This window comes from Onychostruthus taczanowskii, unplaced genomic scaffold (assembly GCF_017590055.1).
Source record: "Onychostruthus taczanowskii isolate IOZ18803 unplaced genomic scaffold, ASM1759005v1 scaffold7, whole genome shotgun sequence".
Lineage (NCBI taxonomy): Eukaryota > Metazoa > Chordata > Aves > Passeriformes > Passeridae > Onychostruthus > Onychostruthus taczanowskii.
The window spans coordinates 14,778,260-14,787,827 of NW_024504786.1; positions in this window are offsets into that span (position 1 = coordinate 14,778,260).

Here is a 9,568-nt window from a genome sequence, read left to right on the forward strand (position 1 = left end):
TCATTTTTGCCAATCACACTATGTTCTGATTTTCCGGCCAATTTTAAGTAGCTGATGTTTTGTTTGGCTGCTGTTTTATTTGCTGTCAAAAAGGATTTGATGCAGAAACCATTTAAGCATGTATACAACCCATGGAGGGATTCATTTGACCTCATTATACTGCAATAAAGAAGAAATCCAGTTTGTTAAATATCACCGAACCGCATGCATTTCACATCACATCATAAGAGTTATGCTTCAAAAGATTATTCCAGAAAGTGCTTGGGAAGACGGAATGGGTTAACTTTACTTGCCAGAAGGTGTTCTGACAAACACAGGAAAAGAGAGAGAGATGCAGCCCCCTTTAAGAGCAGAGCAACTGAAGAAAAAAGAGATTTATGCTTTTAATTAATGGCAATTAAACCATGCCTGTTGGCTTGGCCTATGGCAATTGTTCCCTGCAAAAAGGAGGCCGAGCTGGTGACAAGCATTTGAATCCGCTAAGTTCTGTCAAGGGAGCTGACTCTGCAGGCATCAAAACCAAACTAAATCAATAAAAGAATTAAACTTTTATAAATTGCATTTTGACAAGTATCAGATACCGTTAAGCTTTGATATTATGAATTCCTCGGAGGAGATGCAAACAAGAAGGGCCGCAGTTAGAGATCCAAACAATCAAAGAGGCTTGTTAACATGCGCTGTCAAATGCATCAGTGCTATTAATTACTACAAATTAATGTGACTCTCTCTTCCTCTGGTGATTGGAATAATAATCAGCTGGATTCATGGAATGAGCACAGAGAACATATGCAACCCTGCCAAAAATAATAATTTAAGAAACCAGGAGACATTTGCAATCTTTATGCTTACAGGCTTGATAATTTGCTTGTTGCTAGTGTGTCCCACTTTACCCCATCCTCCTGATTGCTGGGAACTGTCTCATCTGCATCCCAAATGGACACGCTCTCACTCCCTGGCTGCAGCAGCACTTGCCCTGATGATGAAGTCTTTCTCCTCTTCAGCAGAGCTGTGAAGGCAGAAGGACACAGAGCCAAACATCTCCCCCTGGCCAGCCAGGCAGCACTATGGCCCTTGCTGTGGCCACAGCCCATTCCCTGTAGCTGGGGCTGCCCAGAGACCCCTCTGCTACTTCAGCTCCTGCACCCCACAGGAAGTCCCACACTGGAAAAGAGAATGGTATATTTACCACATGTGGAGGAGGTAAGGAGATATAAAACCACAGCCTATGTACATCTGTCAGGCTCTGAGCCTATTTCAGTAGCACAAGGTAGGAAAAACCACACTGTAGTCTCTTCGTCCAGTGAAATACCATTTCCAGTGCTAGCACAGAAATAAGCCAACCCAGGAGGCATGGTAACACCTTCCCACAAGATTAACCATCCTTGAACTTTTGGTTTCTTCCTGTGCTCAGATAACAATGTCCTTGCTACTGCAATAGTTTCCAGCTCAAACTACCCCTTGCACAGGGCACAGAGCAGAGCTCTGAGCATTGCTCCACTCTTCTGGTTTTACCACTACCACAAGATGCTGTCTTGTCATAGCCTCTGCACTTAGAAGAACCCCTCTAGCTATAGTAGACTTTAGAGAAGTCCTGTATTTTTCTCTACTCATACAACCAGGAAAAAAAGAGTTGGAGGCTTTTGGGGATGAGAGAGTCTGAGGTTCTCTGGCTTGGTGGTGAGTGATCACTCCAAAGACATTATGCCCTTACTCAGGCCCAGCTCTCTGCCTCTCAAACCCACAGAGCAGTGTGTGATAGCCATGGGAAGCAGAGTTCTCAGGCCCCCTGGAACCAGGAGGCCAGGTTTGCTGGGGAGAGCCTTGGCTGTAACCCAGCTTGCAGGGAGATCTGAGGCAGCCAGCATAAAGGCACATCAGAGTGGAGGAAATCCTGATCCAGGGACACCCTCATCCCACTGCTGCTGGAGGGCTCCAGCACTGTGCTTGAAGCCAGAGCTGAAGGCAGGGCTCGGGAAGAAGAGCAGATGTGCGAGGGAGACAGGAGAAGCATAAAATTGATTGATGTCATTTTATGTTCCCTCGAACACTGTAAACTAGAACATACCCCACCCCAACCTTTGCCCAGGGGACAACAGGGATAAGCAGGGTGGCACACTTCTTACAGTGCTGAAATGGAAATGGGAGCAGAGGAAAAGGACAGGACAGTTGTGCCAGCCCTGTGCAGTGCAAGGGAGAGCTTCAAGGCCCTTTGCACTAATGCACCAGTGTCAAAGTCTTCATCCCCATGTGCCTCTTTGTACAGACCAAGAAATCCATTTCCCTAGACCAGGTGGGTAGAATAGCAGATTTCTCAATCAAGTAAGAGCTAACAAGGCCTCATATCTCTTACCACCCAACATGCACTGCTTTCCAAGAAGAGCCGTGGCTCAGCCCATAGGTGCTGTACAGGTCTCTGCAGCCACATGCCACAGAAATGCAACACATCCATCTTGCAAGCAGGAAGCAAGGGCTGAGCAGAACCCCTGCTTCTCAGCAAAAGCAGGTTTTCTGACAGGTACCCCACTAATGCAGGATAACAGGCACCATGATGGAACTGAAGGACAGTTTCTGAGTACAGTGGGATGAATTAACATGACACCATCTGGCAGCAGTTTTTCATTTCTGACAATATTTAAAACATAATTTGAGCTGAGGCAGTGATAAATAGGTCTCAGATCTCACCTGACTTCAGTAACCTCTTGACCTTGAGTCATTTATCTGAAGCTGTAGATTCCAATATTTTGTTGCTGTATCTAATCTAAATAGACTTCTGGGCACCACCCTTATTGCACCCTGGTAATCCTGGATTGATCCTGTTGAAGCAAGTGGAAGCAATGACATCTATGTCTGTCTTTCATCAAACACACGATGAAAGTTGATCATGTTTAAGCATGTTCTCCCAGCTGGAATCTGTAACAGAAAAAAAGCCATGATGCATTAGTGTTCCCAAACATCTAATGATGGAGTGGAGAGGGGCATTTTACTATTACTGTTACAATTATTTCCTTTAAAATCTTAGTTTTCATTCTCTCAGTCTGAATCACCTATGATGGCTTTAGCATGTGTATATATATTGAGGCATGTATGTACACATATAGATGCTTGAGTCTCTATACAAATAAATAAACCTGTAGACAGAACAGCATGACAGCAAAAACTTTCAGATGAAAACATGGTGTGAAAATGTAGGATGTCTCTTCTCTTTATGTTCTATGGCAAATGCAGAGGAAATTTATTGCTTCAAATACGTGCAATCATTTTTATCTGATTACCTGTAGGTGTTCTGTATGGCTCTGTGTAGGAGACAGTACATTCTCTGTCCCCTGCAGACATCCCAGTTTATTATAAGCTTACTTCCATTCTTTCACATATCTTTATGAACTTGAAGGAGCTGCTTAGAATTTGTCACTTATTTTTAACAATATAATTTTCTTTGGAAGGAATATTCCTGCTAAGCTTGACATATGATATTTAATCACATATTGACCACTCAGGATTATTTTAATGCTTCCTGTCAGTTCCAGTACAGCAGGCAGAGTTCAAGCAACACATTTGCCTGGAGTTCAGTATTCATTTAAATCAAATTTGTCAGCTTTCAATTTTTTTAAATGTAATATTTTATTTCTATTAAATGCAAGTTAATAATGCCTTGTCAGTCCAAGGGCATATTTTAATGTGAACTCAGATGTTAAGTGAAATTGGAGTCATAACACCCTGCTAATAGACTCATATAATCATCTTAATGCCAGCATCTCAACCTAACACAAACACGTGCTGGCTTTGTGTTCAGTTGTCTCAGGGAGCCTTTCCAGATGCATAAAACACCCACACAAACACACAGATCCTTTAAATGCATGTGCTCCTGGGGTGAGTGCCTATGATGCTTGTGTATATTACTTAAAGATTTCCACGTGCTCTTTTTTCCTCTTCATAAGGCATCGTTCTTGACTGGTGACATAAGAGCCTTGGTTATTAATGCTGTCTCTTCTCAGCTTCGTCTTTAATTTTCCATTATGCTATCTATAGTGACTTGATTTGGGTTTTTCCTGACAATATTTACGCGTGCAATCATACACAAATGAATACAGCTTTTCTGCAGAGAGGTGCAGACATGCCCACCATACATGCAACCTTGTATGTCTGACTGCACCAACGTTAGACACATGCATGCACACGTATATAGAGCATTTGTGCACTGCAAGCATGCAGTTTGTCTGTTCACACAACACACTGTGTGACACGCACCCACACACGACAGGTAAACCTCCGCCGTATTTATCTTTACCTGAGTGAAGAATTATCTTCTTCTTCTTCACAAAGACAAATGTAGCAATGAGCAGCTGTTGCAGTTTAGAAGGTAAGAGATGGATGGAGACTGATCCAGCCTTCTAAACATACTGTACACCACAGCACTGTAAAGCAGCAGTGTCACAGAGGGTGATAAAGCATCGCCCCTTTACCAAGCATTTCTCAGAAGCAGGACAAACGCAGGTCCCCACACTGCACCTGTGGGCTCCAGAGCCATTCAGCTCCATGCCTTGCTGGGGGTGGGTAAGGCACCTTGCGTCTTTCAGGTCATGGGCTCTGGAGGGGCACAGGTCAGCCGTGACAGAGCCAGCCCTGCATGCCAGCTGTGCTGCTCTGGTGACAGGACCGTGGCACACAGGTGTCCCCATCGCCGGCAGCCTGTGCGGGTGACGCTCACTGGCACCCTTGTCAGCCCTGGGCGGTGGCACAGAGAGGGACACGCTCCTGTCACCAGGGCACCCTGTCCCGGGCCAGGGATGGAGCCTGTTATCCCACGCAGCACAAACCCACACCTGCCTCCCAGGAAAGCCAGGCTGCCACGAGTGCAATTCCAGCACAGGGTAACAATGGTGAAGGAGGGAGGGAGTTGCAGTGAGGTTAAGCAATGTTTTCCAGTGACATCTGAGAGGAGAGAATGGTCACCACTATAAGGAGAGAATGCAAGGCTGTGAGGAGGGTCAGCACCATGGAACCAGAGTTTGTAATTTAAAAGTACCCAAAGGATGTTCCAAGACTGATCTAGGCATCCAAGACACTTGTGTCCAAGGCTGATCTCATGGGCTGAAGAGAGCCATGGAAAGGTTTTAAGAACAAAGGATTTGGCTTCTCCACAGGTTTCTCCATTCTGAACATGTCTTCCCTGCCTCTGAGGAAGGAGGTCCAGTGTCATTTCCCCAGGCAGCCCTTAGAGAGCTGTCTTCGGTTTTTAACCTGTGTCCCTGGTCGAAAGTGTGAGAGAGAAGGATCCATAACACCCATTCTCTCCCATGAAGAAAGCTTCTCCCCAGGTCCCAGGGAACCCCGCAGTGCAGAGCAGCACCATTGTCCCTTCACCACTCAATTGAGCAGGACAGCAAAGCAGCCCCTGTCCCAGGGGTGAGAGAGGATCAAGTCAAGCGTATTTGAAATGGAGACATTTGTTTTTCCTATGCTCACCTCCACCACACAAACACATAGCAGCAAGCAGAGGTATGTATTGAGCTTACCTTCCCAGCTTTCTCTCCTCTGCCAAGGGCAGCAGCACAGATGCCCTGTGCACATTCACTGGGGTGCCCCACATCTCTGCAGGGACAGGTAGGTTCATACTTCCCACAGCCTTCACTGAAAGCCAGGGGTATAGGCAAACCCCTCTCCAGCAGGGAGCCCAGCTATCTGTGTGTTAAAGATGCATCTCTGGCACCATTTCCTTATACTTTACTTTTAATTGCATCTGTTCTAAAAAATCCCATAGGGCATGCAGAAAACCTGCATGCAATATCCATCTCTCAGCATGAGCCCAGATCCTCTGAGCCTCTGTAGCTCTGGTTTTCCCCAGTTTAGGGGTATTTCAGTTGTCATTGTTTCCACCATCCTGGGCTAACCTTCCCACCCAGTGCCACCCCCAGCACGGAGGGGAACACACCTCTGTCAGGCCTTAATACCCTTCAGTGGGTTTTCCAACTGATCAGGTACCTTCTGTTCTCCAGAGTGGTGTGAGGATCCTTTTTCCAAGCCCACGTCCATCATGGCCAGTGTTTGGGAGTTGCTGTCTGGATCCCAGTTGGTGCTGGGGGTGGGCCATGGATAGGCCAACAGAGAGGGCAGCTCAGGACCCTCTCAGAGCCAGAAACTGGCATCCTGCATCCTGTAGATGGGAAAGAAAGGCTGCTGAAAATGTGCATCAGAGTACAAAGTTTTTATTCTGCCTCTACTCTTTGATTGGTACCTGATAATAGCAATGCCTTGGGCAGACTTGCACTGGCTGCAGCCAAACCTGTGCCCGTGGGCTCTAGGGCAGGGCAGGAGGGGCAGTGGGACTCCTGCCCTGCCACTGCTGGTGGGCTGTGCTTAGGCACATGGGATGATGCTCCAGGAACAGTTTCTCCGGCTTCACTGCTCTCTGAAAGCCAAAAATGAGAGCGCTTTGTAGAGGAAAGAAGCTGCACCTCTTGTCGCACAGCTCAGCTCCATCTGCCACTAGGGAGAACACTTCCACCATGCCTTTCCACAGAGAGAGAGAAGAAACCCCTACAAGACTCCTGTACTTTTCCTGACTGCTTCTACCCCTGGAGACTTGTCTAAGGAAGGAAGACATTGCAACTGTATTTCCAGGCCTTGCTTACACATCCATCCTGCTGTCCTGGAGCAGTGCTTCCCATCACGGAATGCACACCTCTCCCACTGCACTCTGAGCACAGTACAGAGCAGTCAGAGCTAATGCTGTTATATCATCATAAATCTGGTGTAACCGAACATCAGCCCAAAGAGGTTCACATCCATTTATATGTTCATTCAGACTGTCCAGACACAATAAGTCTATCATGATCAAAAATGCAATAACTTGGCAATAAGGCATGTATATTAATTATAACTGCAGTTCAAACATGAGCTAGTTTACATAAGAGTAATTAAAATCACAATTGACCTTTTGTAGAAACATACAGTTATGCTTAATTCTAGCCACTAGCATTCAAGACTTTTATTTAAATGGTATTCCTAATTCCTAATTATATAATTTTTGAAAATCATTTTTATGGCAAACTGAAAATTACTTGTATCCTGTGTCTTTGTTCTTTATGCAAACACACTCATATTTACAGGAAACTGGTCTAATATGCAAGAGCAGATAAAATATATATATATTTATTCTAAAACTACTTGAATTTTCATCTGTAAAGCAGTTATCTTTACCCCTTATCTAAGAATGAACAAACAACATGCAGTCATGTGCGACTTATCTATTTACTTCTCAGTTCTGTACTATTCATTGTTTCTTGCATCAGTTAGAGAAATCCCATTTTTAATGAGGAACATATATTTCACATCATATCACTACCTTTCCTGATTCCAGCACCCTACAAGGCAGCAGTAGCCTCAGGGGTCAGGGAGAGGCAACCAAAGCAACATCAGGAGAAACTTCTGCAGGAAGAAAATGGGGAATAGTCCCTTCAATTTTAGCTGCCTTTAAAGTCCATGGGTCGTTTTGCAAATCCTTCTCCGTGCCAGGATGTCTGGCAAGAAAATAACCTCTGTTTTGAGGGAAGGGCTTGGAGGGGTCCGTTGGAGAGCAGGAATGTTTCGCATGAGCGGGGACAGCTGGGGCAAGCCCACCATTTGCAAACGTGCCTGTGGTTATGCTTTCAATAGGTGGCACTTATGAATAATAATATGCATAATCTATCTTGTGCCCAGGCAGGAGAGAAACATAAGTGGACAAGCCTGAAGGCATGGCCGTCTATTAAAGGTTGCTCGGGAATTCTCTGCAGAGTTAAGGCAAAACTGTGCTGCTAAACATGGCTGGGGGATTTGCATGTTTAAGAAAAGAGGACTAATTGAAAACCTCTCTCTTCTGGATGAGTGATTTACATTTCTTACAGAACAAATTACAGAAGGTGAAATACAGTTTTGCCCTTTTGTTGTTTATTTGATTGCAAGCTTTCATTGCTAACTTTCATTTTTATTAAAGAGGTTCAATGCAGACTCCAGGGAAAATCCCAAATTCCCAAGCCATGATAAACACCTAAAGCATAAACCCTGCAGAAATTCACAATCCTGCTTTGTTCTGTGCCCATTTGTAGATATCTTGAATTAAGCACACATGGCTCAGGATCTTAGTAATTAAGTATAAAAATAATTAGAAAATTGCAAAAACACACACACACACTCTTCTACCTGTCACTGCAAATGTAATGCAGGTCTATTCCCATCAGCAGCGAGGACAGTAAAACGTAAGGGAAAGACATATTTGATTTTGAAGTAGCCCAAGAAATAATGAGATAAGCATCTTGGACTTTTCCCCGAGAAACATCCATCAGGCTGACTTTTATTTTCCATTTGTTTATATAATGCCTCAACTGATTTCTTTTAAAAGAAAGAAAATTGCATTCTTTAAAAAGAAGAGTGTCTAATTCTGGTGAATACACTTCCTTTGCACTGCAAATACTGTCCCACTCCCCAGGGTATGTCCATTCCCCAGGGACCATGGGAAATTACTTCTGCTCCCAGTGAGGTAACCCAGCCCAGGAAAGGGCTCCCACCAGCTCAGAAACAAGGCTGGTATGGAGCTGAGGAAGGAGCTTCACAAAACTCAGCATTTTATCTGAGGGCCAGGGAAGAAGAGCAGATGAGGAGGAGCTCTTCCATGAGATGTCAACTTGCCTTCAGCAGGAGAAAGTCTGTAGCTGGGGACACCACTAACACGATGCTCATTAGAGATGTGATGCTGAGAATACTTCCATCAGTACGAGATTTCTGGATGTGTGGCTGAGCTGATGGCTCACTCCAGCAGTGACAGCACCTTGGCAAGCAACAGGGACTAAATCCACCTCTGGGCAGGAGACCCACACTCACCACTTATTTATCACACCTCAAACAGCCCAGCTGCAGAAGAGTATCAGAGTGCTGGTATTTTAATTGAAGATGGCTGTACGAGCAGCAGAGAACTCATCACCTCAGTGCTGATAATAGGCAGGGGGAAGGAGGGAGGGAGGCAGCAAATCACAGATAGTGGTTTTCTAAGTCCATGTACACAAGAGGAAGAGCACAATGAAAGCTGGAGAAAACAACACTCAGGTATAAAGCATCGAACATTTCAACTTCAGTACTGTTGCTTAGGCCAAGCAAAAAAAAAAAAAAAATCTTTTGGCATGGGGAAGAAACACATCTCTGGATTTTGATAAAGCTATGGGAGGTTATTTGGAGGATGAATTCTCTAGGCCAGTTAAAAGTGGTTGTGCTCTGCTGAAATAAATTCCACCCTGGGATTTAGTACAGCAAGTTCTCCGAAGATGCCGTAGTGGGTGAGATGGCAGCCCAGGGGTTTCCCACACTCTACCTCTGGGTGTTCCAGGAAAGCAAAATTAAGTGCTGAGAAGAGGGGGGAATGCAAGAGGAATCCAATATCAGGCTTTCTGCTGGCTTCGCTGCTGCTAATAGTCTCCATACATGTGAACTGGGTGTAAAATGTTCCCACATCAGAGCTGTACTTGTGCCTAGGTGTAAATTACTACTAAGGTTCAAGGCAGCTCTCAGCCATGTCCAAGCTGCCTAATTAGCAGTTGTT